The 23,283-nt window shown below is 40.3% G+C and overlaps 1 protein-coding gene across 1 annotated transcript in view; it reads right to left on the bottom strand.

Moving 5' to 3' along the window:
* LOC105831894 (choline O-acetyltransferase) overlaps positions 1-23,283 on the bottom strand; it is a 92,011-nt gene that overhangs the window by 55,850 nt on the left and 12,878 nt on the right. The window contains exon 3 of the mRNA XM_036291672.1: positions 8,436-8,527. The gene's annotated coding sequence lies outside the window, so the exon portion shown is untranslated. The remainder of the gene's footprint in view (positions 1-8,435; positions 8,528-23,283) is intronic.

The following is a 23,283-nucleotide window of genomic DNA, read 5'->3' as shown; positions in this document are numbered from 1 at the left end:
ATTTCTTTTACATAAAAGAGGGATGTTTAAAATAACGTTTCCTTCATTTGCCTGCCGTGAAACTTAATCTGCAGAAAAGTTATTTACCCTTAATGAATAATTACAGGCAAATTATTAAAAACCGCGATTTACTTTTAATTTTTGCTCGTGAAAATACTGCAATTTAAGAGAAGATAACACTTATTTTCGAAATGTCGTGAAATGCACTGTCGCCCCCACCGTTTGTAGAGAAATCCATCTTCTTTGCAAACGTCGTGCGTGAGATTATTCGGCCGGGACATTTTCCTCTCGGATGCAAGTGGGACACTTGATTAGCTGATAATGAGAACGCATCCGGTCGCGGAAGCATAAATTTCCGCACGGCTTACGTTCCGTCAAAGAGTAATTTGAAGAGTAATTTAAGAGAGAGAAAGAGAGAAAGAACGGTGGGAACGGGAGGGATGGCTCGCCGAGAGAAACCGAAAAAGAGAAGGTCGCTAGATAACAGTAGGGCCCACCCTTCAATTATCCCGACGCGCGTTTTTATGGCAGCCGGTTTGGCTTACACCATTAGCAACCCGATATCGATGAGACCCATCGGGAAGAAGACCCTTCCTCACCACGTTCGGCCCCACGTTCGATAATTTGTTTTTGCTCGTGCAACTTTAAACGCCTTAAAACGCTCGTGCGTAACCCGCGCCGCTACTCGCGCGTTCACGGGAGGACGTCCGCGATCGATTCGCGGCGCTTAACCCTTGATGGCGCGCCGGCACATTAAAAAATACGTAGCACGACATAAAAGTTAAACGTGCAATAGGGAACCTCGTGTCTTTTAAAAAAATAATGTAAAAAAAAGAATGTAAATGTCGCTGAATTGTAATTCTTAATTTCTCTCCTGCGCGCGAGGTTTTGCCCGTTGGCACATGCGAATGGCGAGTTAGGATCGACTCGAAGATCCTCCCGACTAGGTCCTTTCACGTTTATTCGACGTTTATTCGGACCACTTCGCGATTCCGGGGGTTCGTTTTGTGAGGCCGCGCTCCCGTGATTACGAAGCGCCAGGGTGCGTGTACACGCATGGCCGCTACGCGCGTATTTACGCGCGTCCTCGGGGGCAGCTTCAGAAGTTTGCGCTTAATCACGAAATGGACTCGGATTGGAAACGGCAAACTCACTCACTTACTCTCCCGGAGTTTAGTTAGCGACACTCGCCGGCGCTTTGAAGTTCAACGAGCCCGCTCGTTCGCCTCCTCCCTCGATCGCGCTTATTAGCGAGAATGGGTCGACCACCGCGTCGCGTACATCTCGAGACATCTCTCTCCCAGCTCGTAATGGTCCTGTAGTTACCGGTGCTTATCGCAAGCCGAGGGAGGCGCATTCAGACGGTACAAGCGACGAGCTCTTTGATTTCCGAGAGAGCGCTTTGCGTCTCACGCTGGAATTTACGCGGCACTTACTAGTCGTGTCGAGTTGCGCGTAATGTGATTAGCTCGCGCAGAGATATGAGATGTTTAACGGCAGCGGAAACTTAGTTTGAAATCTGGAACGGCGTGTCTCTCTCTCTCTCTCTCTCTCTCTCTCTCTCTCTCTCTCTCTCTCTCTCTCTCTCTCTCTGCAGGTAATGGTTTTATTTCACTTTTCAAATTTGTCTATCGCGAGTATAAGTTTTCAACGTGAAACACTCATTGTTTTATACGAACTGTTTTATTTCTTTTAAAATTTATTTTATATTACCGATAAAATTTAAAATTTCTAATGTAATAAATTTGATCAGGTGTCAATAGCAAAAATAAGTAATTAAATTATAACAAATAGAGAGGATTTAAAATAGCTTCTCTTATAATAATATAGAATTAATATTAAAATCAATTGGATTGCTTGAATTTCAGGACTTTAATAAAAAATAAAACAGTCAGTATTAGAATAATTTTCTTGAATGTAGTTCATTAATTATCGGGATCTTTTCTATACCCAGTAATCTCATCGATTACCTTAGATCTCTTCAATGCGATTCTGTCGCTATCTGTTCGTCGCGTTTGTCGAATCACGCTCGTGGGAGGGAAAAAAAACTCGGTCATCCCGGTTAATAGGAGTGCGGCGCACTCCACGTGTCATAATAGAACGGGTACCGGATGACAGATGGCACGTGACTCACGCGTGCGCCAACCCCGGCGATTCGTAAATAAATTAGTCGCTACTGAATCTCGCGATAACGCATTATTTACGATCGTCTCATGACGATGCGTTCTTAAGGAAACGCGCCGCAATGCAGGTATACAGGGGTGCTTAAATTTAATGGGGCATCGATATTTGTATCACGCAAATCACGTTCAACGTCGTCTGGAAACAATTTTTTTTAATATTCTTCCCACGCGTATCATGAAAGAATATTTCAAACCCGCAAGATGGATGTACATGCTATAATGTGGTACAAATGGTAATGAATTCTAATACAAAGAACACATTTTGAAAATGGTACTTTGAAGTAATAATAATAATAATTATTATTATTAATTACAGAAGACTATAGAAGTATTTGAAATTTTATACTTCCATATTTTATAAGATTCAAGTATCAAGAGTGACATTTTAATATTTTAACATCGAAAACGCGTTTTTGTTTTATTCACGATATTGAAATATTATCAATATATCATATATCTCTAATATATTTAAGTACCAGCATCGACAAAAAGCATCGCAAACATTTCTATCCCTATTCGTAAGCAGGGCTGGCCGCTCGGCCGTGCTTAATTCAATACAGGGGATCGGACAGGGGCATTGCGGGAGTACTCAGGTAGAATAAGTGGACTTGCGGCTCGCCAACGTTGAACCGACACTCGCCGACGCGTGTCGTGATCACGAATCGCGATCCCGATCGCGTTTGATGAGATCTCGGCGATTTATATACACGAACACCTCTCGTAGACTTGAACGTGCATTAAAAGTAATCAAGCAGTCGAAAAAAAGAAGAAAACTTTCTTAGAAATAATTATGCAACAAGAAACCTATACATTTTTGCAGCAAATTAAAATTGATTGGGCAAATAATTAAAAATCTGAAAAGAATTTTTTCGTTGGATTATGAATTTCTTATTAATAGGTAATTAAAAAACTCGTAAACAAATTAATATCTAAAGACAAATGAGAGTCACGTTTTTTGATTTATTTTTTTAGAAAGCTTCTATTATTGCACGGTTGTATCAGCTATTATAGGATGCATTTATTAATTCGCCAATAAAATGACTCGACTTTCTAATCCTGCTGGTTGTTAACGAGCAATCAGTCGACCTATCAATCAGCACGATCAATCATCAACCGAAGTTGATTCTCTCTCGCGTTTCACATGAGCAAATTAATAGATATCTGGGCGTGGTGATACCTGGTTTCCCAATCGATAGCGAAGACTCCCCCCGGTGTGAGAACATATGTACATTCTCACCTCTTCCCCCCTGCGCGCGCCCCTTTATACTTCCGGGAAGAATGATCGACTAATTCGAGATTGGCTGTTGCTTTTTTTTCCGACGGCCGCTAAAATCAAAGAAGTCGCGTCGCGCGTACGAAAATCCAATATAAAACCAATATCGAAAGTGACGAGTCGCGAATACCTTCACCCTCTCGCGAGTCGTTCGCCCTCTTCTTTCTCCTGCTCTTCTCCTGCCCTTCGCTCGCGAAACTAATTTTCTTATGGGCGTCTAGAATTTCGCTTGTGGTTCTGAACGAATGGGCAATGATCGATACATCGGCTGAGACTTAAACTTATAGATTCGCGTGCCAAAATGTTGAAACTATTTAAACTTTATTGAATTTATTTTCATAGAATTTTTAATATTTTGACGAATGAAAAAATAGTGTTTTCACAATTAAAACAGGATCTTATATTGCTCAATAATATAATATTTCTTATATAATTTTATATACATATTTTTCTAGTTTTTTAAATTGAGCCAGGATATTTTGCTTTAAAAATTATTTGTTTAAATATTATTGAACGATTATTAAATGAGCGTGTATGATTGATATATTATTTGATTTACATAGTGTGCCACTGAACTAATTTTTTTTACATGTTGTCGAAAACTCTTTTACTCTTTATTTCTTATTATTAGCTTTGCAAAGTGCGCACAAAAAATCGTGCAAATAAGTGTATTGTGCTTCGTTTCTGCCCACGTTCGGTCGAGAAATTTAAAGGCGAAACTGATTTATCGAACTTTATCACTTTTAAATAAAATTTATTTGACGTCAGTACGACACTTGAGTTTTCAATTTAATATTCTTTACTCGTCTAACATCTTTCAATAAGAACCGCGGCAAAGTAAATTCCGTGAATTCCGATCGAGATAAATCCTCTTCGGTCTGCTTTTCTTGAAGTTGTCTTCTTTTCTTTAGTATTGCAGGTCAACCTTCTATCTTTTGTTATTTGATCGGTCAGCATTCTCGCGATCGTAATTAGGTTGCTGCATTTAGATTCTGGCTTTGCGCCAATGAATCACATAGAGTTTGCGTTCTTATCATATCCTTGCGATCTTTGTTATCTGACGTTCTTTTATCGTCTGATCTAATTTCAGTCGTTGTCACGCGTCATCGCCACTTGTCGTTATGAAATTTGGCACGTGTAATGCGTGTTCGTTCGCGATGCAACATTGCAATCGATAATTGAATCGAACGTGTCGCTCGTAACACACGTGTTTTCAATGCAGTCGTTTAGACAAACAATGTGTACACAACTTGGCTCGATAGAAAACACATACGCATAGATGCGATGAAGTGCCCGTGTAATACGTGAGTGCAACTTTAATATCGGAGTGACGAGAGCGACGTTAAGAGCGACGAATTACGAGAGAGATACTCCACCTTATTGAATGATCCAAAGTTGACGGCGGGGTTCACCAGAATTTCTTTCGACGGCACCTGTGACGCGCGAATGATTATTTATTAAGACATAAATTAGATGGACAGATTAAGATGATTAATTTTTGTCACATTTTATGAGACAACACTAAAATTAAATTAAAATTTCAATTAATTGTCTGCCTCAATATTTAGTTATATTTAGTTATACATTTTTAATATTTTAATATATTAAATATTATTAGAATATTTTTAAGTAGTAGTTTTTTTATTAAATACACTTTAAAAATACAATAATCGCAGCAAGACTTTCTAAAACTTTTAATTTAGAAAAAAATTTTTCCTGTATTCTCCGCGCTCTGAATTTTCAAGATATTGTTGCTTATTGCGGTTTTATTTATATTATAAATTACAATTTTTTCTTGATTAAACTTTTATTTTAATGTACATATATTTAACATTAACTTACATTTCAATTAATTTATGTTGCATTAAATGGTTCTACATACAATCTATTAATAATGTAATCAAAGTAAACATGGGTGTGTAAAATATAAAACAATTTATCTATATTATTTTATAATAATATGTAGCTGAAGCTAGCAGCCAAAGGGAACAGCCAAACGCCGAGCGGCCAGGGCCGAACGTCATATAGGTGTTTCCAGGGGACACCATTCAATCAAACGTTAAAAATTCCCTGGTTATGAGATTTTTAACGAACTTTGAAAAATTTGCTTTAGTCATTATAAGGGTTTAGTCATTATAATACATAATCAATCATTTGGTATATCGCGTATATTAATATGGGATATCGCGTATATTAATATGGGATATCGCGTATGAAACAACGACTTGTGTGTGTGTGTGTGTGTGTGTGTGTGTGTGTGTGTGTGTGTGTGTGTGTGTGTGTGTGTGTGTGTGTGTGTGTGTGTGTGTGTGTGTGTGTATCCCTTTTATATATACTAGTGCGTGGGATTTTTCGACTGAAGTTTCCCTTAAGGGAAACCACGCACGATGAAAGTTTTCCCGAGTTGAGCGCAGCTCCATCACCGGCGAACTTACCGCGGGCGATTTTCCCGACCTATTTTCTCTCGACGTTTCCACCGTGTGTCCGGCGCTTTTCTTCCGGCACTAACGGCGATCGTGCTCTCGACCGACCGAGTTCTCCCCGGGCCTTCCTTAATGGAATTCATTATCCCGACTCGTGCGCCGACATACTTATTCTTCTCCCTCCTACGTAACATTAGTATATATAACTCGTAGTTCGCGCAATATTTTCGCGTGTAAATTAACCGGGTTCTCTTCCGCCCTTAATTATCCCGTAATAATTACAATGTAGGACTTCTAGTTTTAAAAAATTAATGAATAATAATAATAGTGTTTCTAAAAGTGCAATTTTTAATAAGCGAGGAATAATTTTTAATACCGAGACAAGAATGAAGATTACTGAAGTTGTGCAGCATCTTCCTATATTAATAGTAACATTAGTAGTTTCCGTAATAAATCGTAATTGTATTCGCAGTGATTTCAAGCAATAAATAATTCGATGGTAAACCCGGGAGGGTACGGCGCGCGAATAAATATGGGAGGTGCCGAGAAAAAAAACCGTGACGTTTCATTGAAATGCTCCGGGCGAAAGTGATATATTTCGTAAGTAAATTCGCATCTGCTCTCGCCCCGCGGGCAGGTGAGACTTTCGCGCTTCTTTCCGTTTATCCGCGCCAATCCCGCCGTATTCGTCACCTCGAAGGCACGGCTGATCCTCGACTCGGCCTCGACGCGCGTTGGAAAATGTAAATCAAACCGAGCACGAGGAGCGCAACCAACCCTCGCCGTCGCACGTCGCCTCGGGGCGAAGAGTATGTAAATGACACGGCGCGTCAGATACGATCTCGTTACCAGCGCGACAGAGGGAGAGGGAGGGGAGGGGGCGAAAGAGAAAATTTATTGCGCGCGGATCGACCCGCTCGAATGCACGCGGTCTCGGGAATCAGGTGATCGCGAACGTGTGATCGAGTCCCCTTGGAATGCGAATCTCGAGTCCGTTCTCTCCGCGAAGTCGAAATCGCGAGTCGTCTCTCGGGAGACGATTGCGGCGTATAATTCTCACGCCTCGGAGATCGAACGTCAAACCGCTTATTTGTTACGCTCTGACTGTAAATTGCCGTGAGCCTCGGCGTAAATTTAATTATTACTGTGGGAAAAATAGTTTTCCCAAAATACAATTATAATTCACTTTAAGACCCACAATCAAGTAATCAAATTATTTGAATTGCTTGAAACTCTAATTTTGTCTTTTTTTATTTTTTTTCCAAATTAACCCTATATTAACTAAAAATTGCTATTAGCTATTCTATCTATTTCAAAGACTTTTAAGTAATAAAGTCATACTGGTCAAATCTTTCATTCAGTTCCGGTGATATTTAGCAAAGATAATTTTTACAAGTAAGGCACTAACCAAAATATTAAGTTGTTTAACTGCAAAATAAAATGTGATTATTTAATTGTGGACGCCAAAGTGAGTTATAACCGTATTTTAGAAAGCTATTTTTTTCAGAGTACGATATAATTGAATTTATTGTGATTTTTTCAACAGGATATAGTTTCTATTATTACTAGAAGAAATTTTATATTTTTGCGGCGTGTATAGCGTGTCGATGTCGAAAGATAGCGAAATGATATTGGTAGCTTTTACAGTTGCATTAACGCAGCTCTGTAATTTATTTGCTTGTCAGCGCGGCGCGCATGCATAATACGCAGGACCATAAATTTCGACGAGACAATCGGCAACCGCGTTGAAATGCTAACGAACATTTTTATACATTCCACGTACGATACGCTGCATTTTCGTTGCGCCGACACTTGCCGAAACTTCCGACGGCACGTTCTCATAATTTCGCGCACGGACGCGTCGCAAATTTCGCGAATACAGCGCAATTCCTGCCGAGCCGTTCGCATCGAATATCAAGAAATAAGGAGGCAGGTCGAAAGGTCTACGGACATAAGCGTCGCGTTTTTCACACTTTAACGGTGACACGCTATCATATAAAAGAAAAAACCACGCGTGTATAAAACAAGTGGTTTTGTGTCACGAAGGCTTACACTTCCGACGAGAAAATACATATATTCCACAAAAGGGTCTACATTAAAATAAACGTCTCTCTCTCTCTCATCGCACTGTTAAATCGCCTTCGTGTAATATTAAAATTTCTTGCGTTACGATCAAAATGGAAATTTTTCTAAGACAAGAATTTTTTAAGAGAAAAGCTTCACAAAATTCCTCCTTTACTGTAGAGAGGAAAAAATGCGAAAATAAATCACGCTTAAGAGAAGCAGAATTTATTTAAATTTTGTTATTCAAATCCTAAACGTATTTGCATGCCGCTTTCCTTTCCGCGATATTCAGATCACGGTGTACTCGGTAATATACAGCGTCGCGTTGCGTCTGCCGCGACAAACAGGAAGCGTAAACTCCTTCCAGATCCTTATCGACCACGGCCAGGAGTCCTTCCTGCTCGCCGGCGTATGTCTCTCGCACGGCAAATAAAGATTGTCACTTGATCGCGGGTCTTTGTTGATAAGGAAACGGACAAAGCGGCGACTTACCGCGGCAGGACATGGCGAGCTGTCCCTGGAGAGACTGCCGAGAGTCACCAATAAACGACGCGGGGCCCCCAACACCGAGTCTCGCCATCCCTCTGCAAGAAGCAAGAAACAATTGCATTATACATCGATGAACGTTTTTCATCTCGGCGTGCGACGTGCCATCTGTTTCGCCGACTATATATACGACTAGTCTGACAAATTGGCAAACCGTTCACTTTTTTACAATAAAAAAAAAAAAGAATATTTATGTTATTGTATACGGAAAAAAATTTCTCTCAAATTGAAACTTATGTATTCAAATTAACGCGATCCTTGTTTCATATATAAGCAACAATATATAATCTTCTTAGAAGAATTTCAAAATCTTGAATATTAAGATATTATAGTCTTATTTTAATACTATAAGTATTATTTTAAAATTCAAATAACGATAGTGTTTATAAAGGCTCTTGGTATTAACTTAATACGAGTTAGTGTGATGAAATGCTGATAGAGCCAAAGCTTGGTGTTTGCTATATAATATATTTCTTCTACAGAAAAATCTCAGTACAAACGTTTCGGCACATTTTCTTCGGCCATCCTCAGTGTGTAATAATATTCATCTAATACATGATTAAAGTTTCTGTCCTATACTTAAGATACAGCGACACATTTGTTATTCCTTCCCATTTTACAATATTGCTGTTAAATAGTGAGAGTGATTCTTATGTATCCGTGGAAGTCCTTAGTTTACTTTTTTTATTTATGTATGTCATTGTTCGTCTTTATGACTTGTCAGTGACAAGTCTTTATGACTTGTCAGTGACAGTTTTTATTTATGTATGTCATTGTTCGTCAGACGAACAATGACATACATAAATAAAAAAAGTGAACCAAGGACTTCCACGGATACATAAGAATCACCCTCACTATTTAACAGTAATATTGTAAAATTGGAAGGAATAACAAATGTCTCGTTATATCTTAAGTATAGGACAGAAACTTTAATCATGTATTAGATGAATATTATTACACACTGAGGATGGCCGAAGAAAATGTGCCGAAACGTTTGTATTGAGATTTTTCTGTAGAAGAAATATATAGCAAACACCAAGCTTTGGCTTTATCAGCATTTCATCACACTAACTCGTATTATTTTAAAAATATGATATAATTGTTTTGATAATTTTATTCTAAGAAAATTATAATCTTCGATTTAAACATGTAGCATTTTCTATCCAGCATTTTTCTTTTCCATTCAAGAAAATTATTCTTAAATAACAAGAATATTATTTTCTTGGTTAAACTATATAAAATTTTGAAATAAATCTTCATTCAAGTAATGGGTTTGGATTTAACGCGATATAATCTCATTTTAAAATTTTCGTTTTGAAACTGGAGATATTGTCAAAACAAGAATATTCTTTTCTTCTGTGTATTATTTGAATTTTTTTGCACGTCGTAATTATTCTGTATTATAGAATGCATATTAAAATCATCTTTTATTTAGAGAAGAGATAAGGTTTTCTTGCGCTTTTAATGTTTGAGGTGGCGCAGCGCGCCCTTCCGTACCCTTCTGGGGGACGCTGGCCTTAATCATTTACTATCGTCGGGCAGATAACGCGCAGATGAAACGCGGTCACGTAGTCGGGAAGTCTTGAATTAAGGAGACTTGCGTCTCCAAATCGTAATACCGCCGTCTAAATCCGGCCTCGGCGCCGCCCTTAATACGAGCGTAGACAAGCGATCTGTCATCGGAGCCGTTTAATGAAAGTCGCGCCTACAACTTAGGGCCGTCCGGCTTAAGACGGGCAAACGGGGGGGGGGGGGGAAAGATGGAGAAATGAAGAGAGACAGAGGAAGAGAGAGAGAGAGAGAGAGAGAGAAAGGAGAGGAACTAAGGTAAAATTCGAACGCTTAATCTAGCAATATGAAACCTCCCTGCGGTCTTAACCCTCCGTGCGGTAACCACATTACTCCACGAGCACGTATGCGGCTCTAGCTGCGCGCGTGTCACGTCGCAAATTCATGAAATCCAGTTTAGAAAGTACATTCGAGCGAAATAAGAAACAAAGATTAAAGGACGTAACAATTCATAGTTGCGGAGATAAAGGTCGATGTTATTTCGGTTCTTATAAAGCGTTGTGTGTGAGTGTAGAGTAAAGAATGTTTGCGAAGAGCTTATTGTTCGTTCATTCGGGATAACAAACTCCGCTCCTCCGCTCCTCTGCCCTACGAGAAGAAAAATCCTACGGGCGAGCGCACGCACTTCGCTCTGTAATAATAATAAAGTTATGGCCCAACCTCGGAGATAGAGTGCCGGAAAGATACGGCTGGTGGTGGCGCGGCCACTAACCGACCGCCGGATTAATAAATCTCAATTACGCGAGTTAATGCAGAGGGTAATTCTCTCCCCTAGGCCCCGCGGAGGCCGCGCCGGATACGAGGGTGAAGGCATTTCTATCGCGCATTGTTACCGGGGACAATAACGCCGGCCCTGTAAACTCGTCACGCCGTTCTTCAAACTTGTAAAATCGTATCGCAGACCTGTCGTTATTAACCCCCTCCCCCCCCCGAAGATAATCAACACGACGAAGAATGTTCGAAGATTTAATGAGAAAAAAAAACAATCTAAGTATCGCCACGTGCAAAGCATTCATTAAAATGTTTCCTACACTGAGAAAAAAATGTTGCTAACTTGACAACATTTTTTCAGTTAAATTAAATTTCTACAGTTCAAATATTTATATAATTAACTAAAATATTTAAACTGTAATTCAAATATTTACATATTTGATTGAAATATATGTACAAAAGTAAATTTTTCCTTGACAGAGGAGTAATGCGATCTTTTATTAAAAATAAATTTTAAAGAATTATGATTGGTCTCACTTCAAAATATTTTTTAAATAGTTTTGAGAGATAAATTGAAAGACATTGAACTTTGCTTTATACAAATTAATTTTATATCTTGCACGTCTATTTCATAGCGGGGTTCCTACACCACGTGAATCAAAAGCAGTGCAACTCGCAAGAACGGCGAGAATTTGTAGCGCATTCAGATTAGAACTAGAGGAAAACGTCCTCCTCCCCCGTCGGAGTAATGCTCCGTGCTTCAGGCACCAGGAGGAACCAGGGCCTCAAGGGATTAAGACATCGCGAAGCGAGCGGGACAGTCAGCCAAGCCAGCCGCTGAATACAAATACGCCTCTCGTTTGCACGTCGAATTAAACCGAAATAAATCATAAATATTAAACGAGGCTTTCAGTCGCGGGATTACGAGGGCTTGGGGGCGCCGCCATTCACGTCCCCCTCTATCCGATCGTCGGGAATTGCGCGCGGTGCGCGTCCCTATCCTCGTCCTCCCTGCCGTCCCGGGGACAGCCCGGGAATCTCAATGACAATGGACCCAGGATGCTCGAGATACGCCTCGCGAGCATCATCGTGGTGACCACCAGAGAAGATCTCTCGCTGGTCTTCTAAGCGAGACGAGGGCACTCCACTCAATCTTCCTGGAGATTTCGGTTGACCAAGCAGGTCTGGGGAAATGGGAGATAGTTGTGGCTTTCTTGTTAGTACACGCTCCTAATGAGCGTGCAGTCATATCCGTACATTTTCTTCAAGTAATATAATAATGAAATTTAAAAATCAAATTATCTTTAAAGGTAGTAATTAAATTAACGTAATTAATTAATTCCGTAATTTAATTATTATAATAAAAAATAATGTGCGATATGAAGAACACGATGAAATGTACAGAAGGTTTTATTAAGAAAGAGGTCAGAAATATTTCTTGTAACGAGAAATTTCTTGCTTAATTTGAAGATGACGTTTTTCTTAACGAGAAGCACTCAAAGATTCTCGCCCAATTAAGTTTTAATAAAAAACTTATATTCCTCTTTGAATTTTAAATTACAAAATTACATATATATTTTTTTTCTCTTTAAATTTAATTGCGCAGAGACGTACAGCGTCGAGACTATCCCTCCGGGGTTTTTTTTTATGCGATTTTATTAACGAGGAATTTCAGCTCGTTTATATTAAAGTTCGAATTCTGAAAGGATCCATAGGGCAAGTTGCGGAGGTCGTTTTATTGAAATGCTGGAGCCTCTGATCTTGTTTCGCGATGAGCTACAACTTCTGTAAGTGGATTAAAACTCACCTCTCGCCGTAAAGATACAACGAGATTACCGCAGCGTATGCTCTTATTGATATTCGCGAGCCGACATAAGTGTTACGCTTGCATCTACTTTATACTTGTACCTCGTTGAACGGGGAGCGCGCTTGAAAATAAGAAAAGCTGACTTCGAGTTAGCTATTGCTAATTAAGACATATTTGCGTCCCAGTTCTGGGACTTAATGAGTTACAGCAACATTTAATAAGATTGTTTAACATTAAAATTTATCTGTTTTACATTAAAATAGGGTCAGTCTAGTTAGTCTGTCACCAACGTGTAAAAGAAACATTCGGTTATTACGGATGAGTTTTTTTTTTTTTTTAACTAGAATTAATGTCTATTACAAGTTGTATTTTTCACGAGCCAATTGCCGTCTCCTTCCTTTTCCGACAGCGGCGAACCGCGTAAATTGTCCCTAAGCGAATGAGGAGAGACGCGCGGAGATTCCCAACTTTCTCCTCTCGTATTCTCTCGGAAGTTGGAAAAGCTGTACGACTGCGGCCGAGGGAAAATCGATGGTCGTTCCGGCCGAATCCTCATTCCAATCCCGCAGGAACGAAATGGCTTGATTAACTGACGACGCGTCGTTACTGCGGCCACCCTGCCGCCCGGTCCGCTATTACCCTGTAGGGGTGGCCCGGGCCTGAGGGGTGCCTTCGGGCAAGAAGAAGAAAACGAACGGAAGGGAACCCACGCCCCCTACGCCCTTTATTCACCGCGATCACGTTCGTGGCTTGTTTTTTTTTTTCCTCCGCGCGACAAAAAGCCTTTTGCCGCGAGCATCGCGCGCGTGTCCGACACCATTTGAAGACCGCACTCGGAGAGGATGCGGTCGTCGTTTCCATCCCGTTTCTCGTTCCGTCGAAGTCAACCGTATCCCTCGACGATTTAATCGAAAATGACGTTTAGAAAGCTGCGAAAGGAATTTTTACGACGTTAGAGCGAGAAGTGTTTACGACCGCGGGACCAACCCGAGATTTTTCCGACCGTTTTAACGGTCCGCTCGTTTCACACTCGGAGCATCCGGCAAGTTCCAAGTAACACTCGGTATTACAATCAGATAAAGTCTCATGCGTTTGAGTGCCGACCGTTTCGCAGCAGAAGTTTCGTGTTTTCCGAGTGTCCATGTGCTTTAGCAGCTCGCAAACGCTTTTATCAACACCGCGCGCGATCGAGTTAGACGATAACATTGTCGAGTGCTTATCTAGCAGCCGAATCAAACTTGAAATTCAAACCGGATCGAGCCGGAAATTCGACCCGGTGTGATTTCATTGAGTTAAACTAAATTCATAGAAAAGCTTTTTATTTCAGCATTTTATATGACATAGATTAGATTATTTTCATTTTTAGAAAATATACGATATCTTATGCATGATGACTATAATTGCATAAAATAATTACAGTCAGGAATATTTTATAGTAATCATTACTATAACATTGGTAACAATAACTATATGCTTATAGTAATTGTTTTACAATTTATTATATTAAAATCTTTATTTTAATTGTGACAACCAGTTGTATAAACCAACATTATGATTATGAGAACCTTAACAATTTAAACAAACTATACTTTATATTGTTGAATAACTACACAGATATAGTTAGGTGCAAAAATGACTGTAAATTGTAGTGCTATTACCGCAACTATTTTTCTCTCTCGGTGTATCATCGTTCCATTAATTCCACCTGACCAGCAAACGCATGAACTTTTTTTTTAACCAAGAATTAGTGGACGATCATCAAAGTAGTTTTCCTCGACGACGGGGACTCGCCCTTTCCCTCCCCTGCGAGAATAAACTCAGCCGGCATATGGGGGTAGCGCTAATGCTGTTTTATGGGCAGGCTGATACCCATAACGCAACATGGTGCCCGGGCGATGATACCAGCTCGCGTGCGAACTGGAAGGATCGAGCGAGGGCGGAAAGATCTCATCGATGTCGTCGTTGTCGTCGTTGGGGAACCGTTGTGTGGGTACGGAATGATGTGGCGCGTCGTGTGCGACGCTTTACTTTATTCATAAGGCGGGGTGTAGGTCTGGCTTTTACGGGCGCTCTTGATGGCACATGGCCGCCGCTGCGACAAAAGTCGTAGCGCGGATATCAGATGTTCCTGGAAACGCGTTCGGAGACACGTCGTGTGCCTTTCGAGCGAGTCATTAATCCCCCGTAGGGAGGACGGAGGGAATTCGAGAGGGATATGTTGGCGCAGTGCGCCAACTCACTTATCACTGTCGGATGTTACTCTTGATCTTAACGGCAAATACCTTTAGTATCCGCGAACTATTGATAGTTCCAATACTTAAAGATGGTTTTTCAGCTGCACAGCTGCCAGCTAAAAGTTATCGGAACTTAAAAACTGTAAGCTCCTTGGATTTATTTTCTTTTTTCTTTTCTAATCAACGGCACAAGAAAATTTTGCTCAAATTTTGGCTAAAACCAGCAAGGAAGAGAGCAATTAATAACTTTATTAATTTTATTTATTTGATATAAAATATCAATGTAAGTTAATAAATGTCCTGATATTTTAATGAATCATACAAGTAGCTTTTTTGTTCGATAAAAACCGATTAATACAAATGTAAACTTTCTCGAGCAATTTTGTAGACAAATGTCGGTGAACAGCTTCTCTTGCTCACTCACCATCTCGTGATGGTTGCGTATTTCGTCATTCGAATCGAGTCTGCAACCCATTTCGTAACTCCTGATGCCGATTGCGCAGAGATCTCCGTTGCAGCGTCGTTACTTTCAAGACCAGTGGCAGTTCGAGACGGAAATTAGCGCGCATTACGAAACTTCGGCCAGCTATTAGAAATTCGCAGCTCGCCGATAATTGCCAGCAAATATTCGCGATATTCGCCGGGAATTTAAAATGTTTATTCAGCAGGTAAATTATGGAATCGCGTTCGTGTAACGCCGACCTCCTTTAACTGCCGTCAATGTTGCATATAGATTCAACTAACAATATTTATAGTTCGTTGCGTATCAAAGGATATTATTTATTAAACTCTCGTGCGCGATCGTTTTTTTTTTTTAAATACAACTCATTTATTTTCGTCTTTCTGTCCCAACAAAGGGCCTGAAAATGTAATTTATACTTTATTGCTTTTGATGTTTTACTCTTGCTTTTGATACGTAATTTACGTTTTATTGCTTTTGATATTTCACAATCGATTAACGCTTTTGGCATGAAATGGAAATTTATGTTAAACAACAATGGAAATATTTTAATATTAATAGAAAGAGCGAAAGAGAGAGAGAGAATTTAAAAAATTAAGTACTTTTTAAACGACCCTTCACCGGCCATGAATCGCTGTAACTTTGTCACCTTTCTTTAAATTTAAAAAATTCAAAAAACCACTTAATAATTAAGAAAATAACGACCACCCTCTCTCGTTTTTTTTTCTTTTGATCAAAATTTTCCAAAGCGACGTGAGACAAAGACGGCACCCACGGGAGCCTTTTTCTTAAAATTCAAAGGAACAGCAATCACACGTGTCCCGCCGTTAAAGGAGGCAAACGGGGTGAAAGGGAGAAAGAGAGAGCTGAGAGGGAAGGGATGAGTACACGTGGGGTTAGAGGGTGAAGCGGAAAGGAGAACCCAAGTGAGATTTTCAGACAAAGGCCAGGCGCACGAGTGGTTGCTCGCGGCATTGTTGCCCTTTACCCTCCCGCAACCATCGAGGAATACGAAGGGGTTGCCGCCCCTCGCGCGGAGGGCGCAGGAAACACTTTGCCGCACGAACCGGAAGTGCGGTCGTTTGGCGCTTCCCGAGCGATTCGCACCGCGAGCGTACTTCCTGGTTATTTCTGCCGTTCGTATTTAGCGAGTGATTCTCATTGACCGAATTACCGGCCATTTTGGAAAATTGTACGTCTTTCGAAAGATACTTCGAAAGATACTTGATAATTTTTTTCGTAATTTACACAGAATATTAATAAATGCGAAATCGGTAATTAAATAATGTGTGAGTGTAGCGATTCTTCGATTTTGATTTTAAGTAAAAAGAAAAAATTATACTTCTTTCAGGCACTGAATATTTTAATGCTTTATTATTTTGAAAGTTTAAGAATATTAATCTCTTGAAGCAGAAGAAATTCGAATTACGTTTTCAAGGAGACTAGAGAAAGAGGGAAAAGACATAACTTAGATCTGCAATATCGCGAAAGCCTTCAATTTTATTCAACATTACAACTTTTAAACGGTTATTTGCTTGGAATTTTATTACATCTGTTACATGGAATCCACGGTTATTGGAGTGGAATATTTTTTTTTTTTTATAAATACTTCTGTTTCAACTTTCCATCTCAATTTTAAAACTTACAATTTTTTGAAAAAACTTTAAAATTCTTAATGTTTTAAAATCCTCGCGATTAACGTTTGCGAAGAAATAAAAGTAAAAATAGAAAAGAATTGTTCTAATTATGATGCGCGTTCGCTACAATGTTCAATAAGTAGCCGTTTTAGAGTCAGCAAGAGTTGCGCATTTCCGATTTCCAATTTAAAACGCGACGTTAGCTGATGCATTACGAATGGATGATGCGAGTGCAACGAGCTTGCACATTGTTTCTGACTCAACCGTGTCGCGCGTGGTCGAAAAATACGCATTGTCGGACGTGACGTTACTTCGAGAGACTTTAATACGTCATTACGGCTTGTGTGTATGCAGTCGTGCGCTATCGCATTCGGTCGTAAACCGCCGGTTTCAGCTTACTCAAGTGGATCCAGCGGTGCGATACGTTCAGCTGTACTACGGGGTAACGCAATACCGACGTGTAGTTACAAGATGCAAAATGATCGATGCATTTGCACTTGGCAGAAACAGTATTCGCGATTACGTAGAAAATGTACATTTTTACGACCAAGTGTTGTTCAGAATAAAGTATACGAGGATAATTAATCACAGCGTGCATTTGCGATGCTCATAATTTCTCAATCTTGAATCTTGTAAAAATTAATTCTTAGGATATCATGTGAAAAACAATTTTTTTTAGTATTAGCCTCTCAATTTTTTAAAATTTATTTAAAGTGGTTCAAAAAAATGTTTAACCATTTATTGACGTACCTCTAAGTTGTTGGAACAAATGTTTGTAATTCATTTTGGAAAAAATAGAATGCAGTATAATTTAATTATCTTTGAAGTTTCAAAAAACACCGAGGCATAGAAATCAGTCTTGGTAAAAATTAACATAATCTTTTAATTGTAATTTTTTTTTTACGGAAAATTCCAATGTTCTAAATGTGTTCTTAATATTTCGGTATCAAAAATAAATCGAGTATTTTTTAAATCTTTTAATATAAAATGTCACACATATAAATATGTAAAAGGGACAATCTACTTGCGCGATAAAATTTTTAAAAAATATTTTCCGATAAAGAAGGTCCTTCTCGCGAGGTCGGTCATCGAAGGACAATCGGGCGATTTGATCGCTCCTCGCGGCGGAGAGACAATGCCCCTCTCTATCGGCACACGATATTCGCATCGGAAACAACGGAGCGAGGGTGGTGGTCGGCCGGCTCATTCTTCCCGGGCGATGTACCAATTTCTTTTCTCCTTCGTCTTGCAGCCGCTCCCCAGCCGCCCAGCCCCAAGACACGATCTCATTTTATCTCCTCGACCCCTTACACGATCCGCGTTTGTTACGCAGCCCCTCACCCCTCGCTCTTTCTCTCAGCCTGTCTCTATAGAGGGGTTAGTCGGCCTCGGGGCGACCAACGGCAGATAGGGCACGCGAGTCGTAGCAGCTAAAGCGCTGAAGGGGATACTTGGACGGCCCGCGTCCGAAGACCTGAGTGGATCCGGGGAGAGCGGCGTTTACCGCCCTCGCTCCCTGCTCCTCGAATTTTTGCGAACTTTAGATTGGCATGTCAAGCGCACTGTTTCGGAGAAACCCGCTTTGAACGACGAAACGACGGGATTGGTAGATGTCTCGGGCGAGGGGCGGGAAGAACGGTTCAAAATCGACTGGTCATGATTTCAATGCTTTCGAAATGAATACTGTTGCGTAAGTATGTCAAAGTAATGTTAAACTTTTGTTCGAAGATATAATAAAGACAGTCAATTGATGTTATTTTGTTCGCGTTTATTTTTATTCTTTGAAAATTGCGATAATTCTGGTAAATGTAATTTTAAACACTTTAATAATATAATTCCACAAGTTTTACAAATTAAGAAAAAACTAAAGACATATAATTCAATTAAGGATGATTTATTAAACGGGTTCATGAATATAAATTATAGGTACATTAGAGTCTACAGGGGAATTTGTTTTCTATATTACACCAGTTTTGGTATTTATTTGTTTCATGACTCTGTTTCTTGATCAACATGAAGTCGTTTCCTGCACTGAAAGGGGGGAAGAACTCACGCTAAATGTAAGGTACGCACGCGAAACTGAAACAGCAGACCATTCTCTACTGCATGTGAAATTGTACCTTGTTAAGCACGTACCTCTCTGTTCAGTTGAACGTTCCAGCGTCGTATCATGTGAATTTTACGTGACTGCTATTTTACACAAGTGAATTGTAAATAAGAAAATGTTGCAAGGCGAACTAAAATTGAATGAATATATACATGCGTTTCAGACGTTTAATATTGTGGGAAATTCAAAGAGAAACAAAGAGAACTCTTACAGAGTCGCAGGTGCGGACATTCTCTGAATCTCCTTCAGCTCTTTAGCATACACATCTATCAACGTGATGGTGTAAACTTTAAACTGTAACCTATTAAATTAGGTCCCCGTCTTCTCTCTCTCTAAACATTTTTTGCATAAAACTTGTCTTACGATATACGTACAGAATTTTTGAGAGAAACATATATCACATTTTATCAATGAATATTGAATAATCAAGTTTAAAAAAAAGTTTCCGAAATAAAAGGAAAATATATATTTCTGTATCAGTCAAATAAAGTTGAAGGAGGATATTAAACTTTCGAAATAGTCCTAGTTTTCATCAATGTAGTAGTTATTACCGACTTTAATATACTTCTTTTTGAATACACTCCTTCTACAAGAAGGAAGTTCTTCGCTTTCACCTCTGGAGAACATTCCAGGCACACGCCGCTAATTTTAAAACATAATTTACTGGAGAAGATATTGAAAATGCATCTTTCTGCCTTCCGAAAGAGAGGAACTCGCGCGCGACACGCACCAGTCATCTCCGCGCGGATCTCCGCGATGATGGATGTCGATGCCGGAGAAAAGATCGACAATGTCCACACTCGCACGGAGGTCCGTGACACCGACGCAAGCGGAATGCATTATTTATGTTACCGCCGGGCGCGAAAACCCGCTCGGAGACAGCTCGGTCGCGATACATCTTCGGGAGACGTAGACGACACAACAACAGCGGTTCCATTCTCTCTCCCTTTCTTTCATTTTCTTTCATGTAACTCTCGATCTCATTCCCGCTTCCGGACCACGCTCCCCCAGTCGTCTCCCCTAAGTCGTCGGCCCCGCAAGAGTTATACAAGGTATTAGCGCGGAAACAGATGTAGGCGTAGACCGACGTGTCTCTTTCTCTTTCTCTCACCCTTCCCGTGGACCGACAATTTGTCACAGCGGCGCCACCCGATCTTCCTTTTCCACCCCCGATGTTTCGGGGAAACATCGCCCCGGCGACCGATATGATCGCGCTTGATAAATCATGCGATAAACTAGCGTTATTATCGGCCGCACCCCGCGTGGCACATCCCTATCTGGGATTTTTTTTTTCCCGAGGAGATGTGAGAGGAGAACCGCAGATATACCGATTCGATGGGGTTATCCGCGGGGGAGGCGGCGGAGGGTGCGCGCGTGGCGTGCCGAAGGAAAATTTATCGCCGTGATAAAAGGATTCGGGGTAAAACGCCCGTGAAAACGCACGTCCGGTATCCTCGCTACCGAACGAACGCCCCCAGCGAGTCTAAACTGAGACGCGATCCTTCGTGGATTTAGAATTTTCTTATTTATCTCTGTGAAGCTCAACTCGAATAAAGCTTTTTATCGATTCGCACCTCGAAACCGGGTCTTCGAGAATTGATTATTAATTTGGGACGAAAAAAGATGTTTTGTTTTGCACGTTGCTGAAAGATTTTTAAAAAATCACGCGGTAAAATGTAACTAGGCGTCACACGGTAATTGTCTCCCGGTTATCATATGCTTGTGAAATACATAGTGGCAATTGTGACATGCTTATTTATAATTGTTGTTAATATATGTGAAAACTTTAATGTGCACAAGGTGAAAGCAACGCTGATTGATTATTCAATGAAAGAAATGAAAGAAATGAAAATACTGACATTAATTTATAGTATGATAACAGTAAAACGTTTTTAATGCAGAACGCTCTTATACTTTTTATTCAAATATTACATTTGACGAAAATAGCAGTAATTGGGACAATTACTCTTTAAATGTCAATTACACTTTAAATACTCTCTCGATCGATATTCGGCGACGATAATTATCCAGAATAAATTTGTCACGCACTGACGGTTTTCGGTGTCGATGACTGACGCCGATGTCTCGTTTATATCTCGCTAATGATTCCCGAAATCGATGATGATACCGGCAACGACGGATGCGGCTTGGCATCGAGGAGAGCTGATAATCCCTAAATCCGATTATTCGCCTCATCGGTCCTCGACAACACCGACGCGGCCTGGCACCCTCCGCGTTCAATCAATGTTTCTTTTGCCGCCCGCGAATGCCACTCGTGACTCGTCTTTTTTTTCTCTCTCTCTCTCCCTCTGGTTTTTTTCCCATCCCTGACTGATTGACGATCGCGGATCTCAGCAAGTGTCCTCGCAGGTCTCGCAGGTGAGGATACTTTTCACAGTTTCTAAATCGAAACTCCGACTCCTACACGTGCTCCTTTACGCTATGCTTCCCAGATTAGTCTATTACTGCGGATATAGGTCACACTCCAGGAATGTTAAATGTCACTGGGTCTGAATGGAGAAACTCTTATCTTACTTCCTAATTATAAATCATAAATTCAATTTCGGATATTTCAGAAATAATTAATTACGAGCTCTTTTAATGGCTGTGATATATCGTAATGGCTGTGACTATTTTATTTACGGCATAAATTAATTTAAGTTAAATATAATATTCTGACACCTCTTTCTCCCCTTATCTCTCTCTCTCTCTCTCTCCTCGCTGCCTTTCTCTTGCTCTCGAGATCATTGCTGCTTTTCACACGCGATACGATGACATCATAGAGTTCGCTCTCTTATTTCCCATACGTAGCCTCCGGCCGAAGACAAATGGCAGCTGAGTTCTCATTCTAGATCCCGTCGTGAATTTCGACCGCGGCGGCCGCCGTGGGGGTCATTAATTAGCGAGCATTAACAGTCGGTCACTAACGATAGGCGCATGTATCGGCATGATAAATGGGCTCGTACCCAAGGGGGAGATACGTAATGACGGCCGTATCGTAATCGATGAACGTGTAACACGATTATGTCATGGATTCTCCGCTTTTGCCATCCGGCACGGTTATACAAAATAGACAAATGAAACGCTATAAGTGAACCGATTGAAATATTTAACGATCTATTCGCGCACGATAGAATAGAACGTTATAAGGTAATTGGAGAGTACGTTAGAAAGTACAACTCTGCCGAGAGCTTTTACTCTTTAGTAGTTTAGTTAAATAAGCTTTGCAATAGGTAATCTTCGATAATAACGATTGCAAGCACTGTAGATTCGTAGTACTGTCGAAAATTCGGGATATTTTTAATTAATTAACTATATAGCGTCTTAATTACACCGTATAGTAAGATTTCTCCTCGAACTCTCGCATTCCAAGACAGTGTAAACTCACGATCAACAAGTTAAGCTAAATGACTTAATCTTAAAGCACTGACACCCGACACGGATCGACGTCGAGTGCGTACACCCTTATGCCTTTCTTCGCTCCCTTCTGGAATTCGTAGCTGTCGTTTCGAATCTCGTCGAGAAGTCTCGAAGGGACTACCGTCAATTAATCGTGCCTAGCCAATCTCGAGGGGTCGCGGGGATCCTGGATGAGGAGCGAGGGGGGACGGGGGGGGAAAGACGCCAGAAGCCTAATCGAGTTTGGTGTGGACCACCTTATCCCGACCATCGCGCATCTACCGACGTTACACGTCCAGCGTCCCGCGAATCCAATTTGTCGGCTCGTTTGCTGCTTTGGAGATGTTCTCGAGATATTCTTGGCGGAATTCCTACTGGCGAACTCGAATAATTGTCAAACTTGCATTCGGTGCTACCGGATTCATTAGCTCGAAGTAAATTAGGGCACACGACGCCCAGTGATAAATTTATTGTTTGGTTCAAGAATAAAATTTCGCATGGTTGATATATATTGATAAAATAAAATAAAAGATTGATTCTTTCGTTTATTTCATTTATTTTATCATTTGGATATCATGACATCACAGAAATCATTGCTATCTCTTTTCTTATTTCTCCGTATATATGAAATGATATATTAATATGAAAAAAAAAAAAAATAATCTGCAATTTTTCTTAAGGAATAAAATAAATTTGTTATAGATATTTCCGGCATTCTCGTACAAATTTTCTTTCATATTATTGGCCTGTTCTCGTTCGCGGACGTATATCGCGATATCAGGTTCAAAGTTCAAACTGTCACAATTCGTTGAAGTCCTCGAAGATCTCGTTGAAGTCTCCGAAAGGACGCGACAGTAAGTTCCGTCCGCT

The sequence above is a fragment of the Monomorium pharaonis genome, chromosome 9 (assembly GCF_013373865.1).
Source record: "Monomorium pharaonis isolate MP-MQ-018 chromosome 9, ASM1337386v2, whole genome shotgun sequence".
NCBI lineage: Eukaryota > Metazoa > Arthropoda > Insecta > Hymenoptera > Formicidae > Monomorium > Monomorium pharaonis.
Note: the sequence above shows the minus strand (reverse complement) of the source record. Positions and strands in the feature narration are given on the sequence as shown.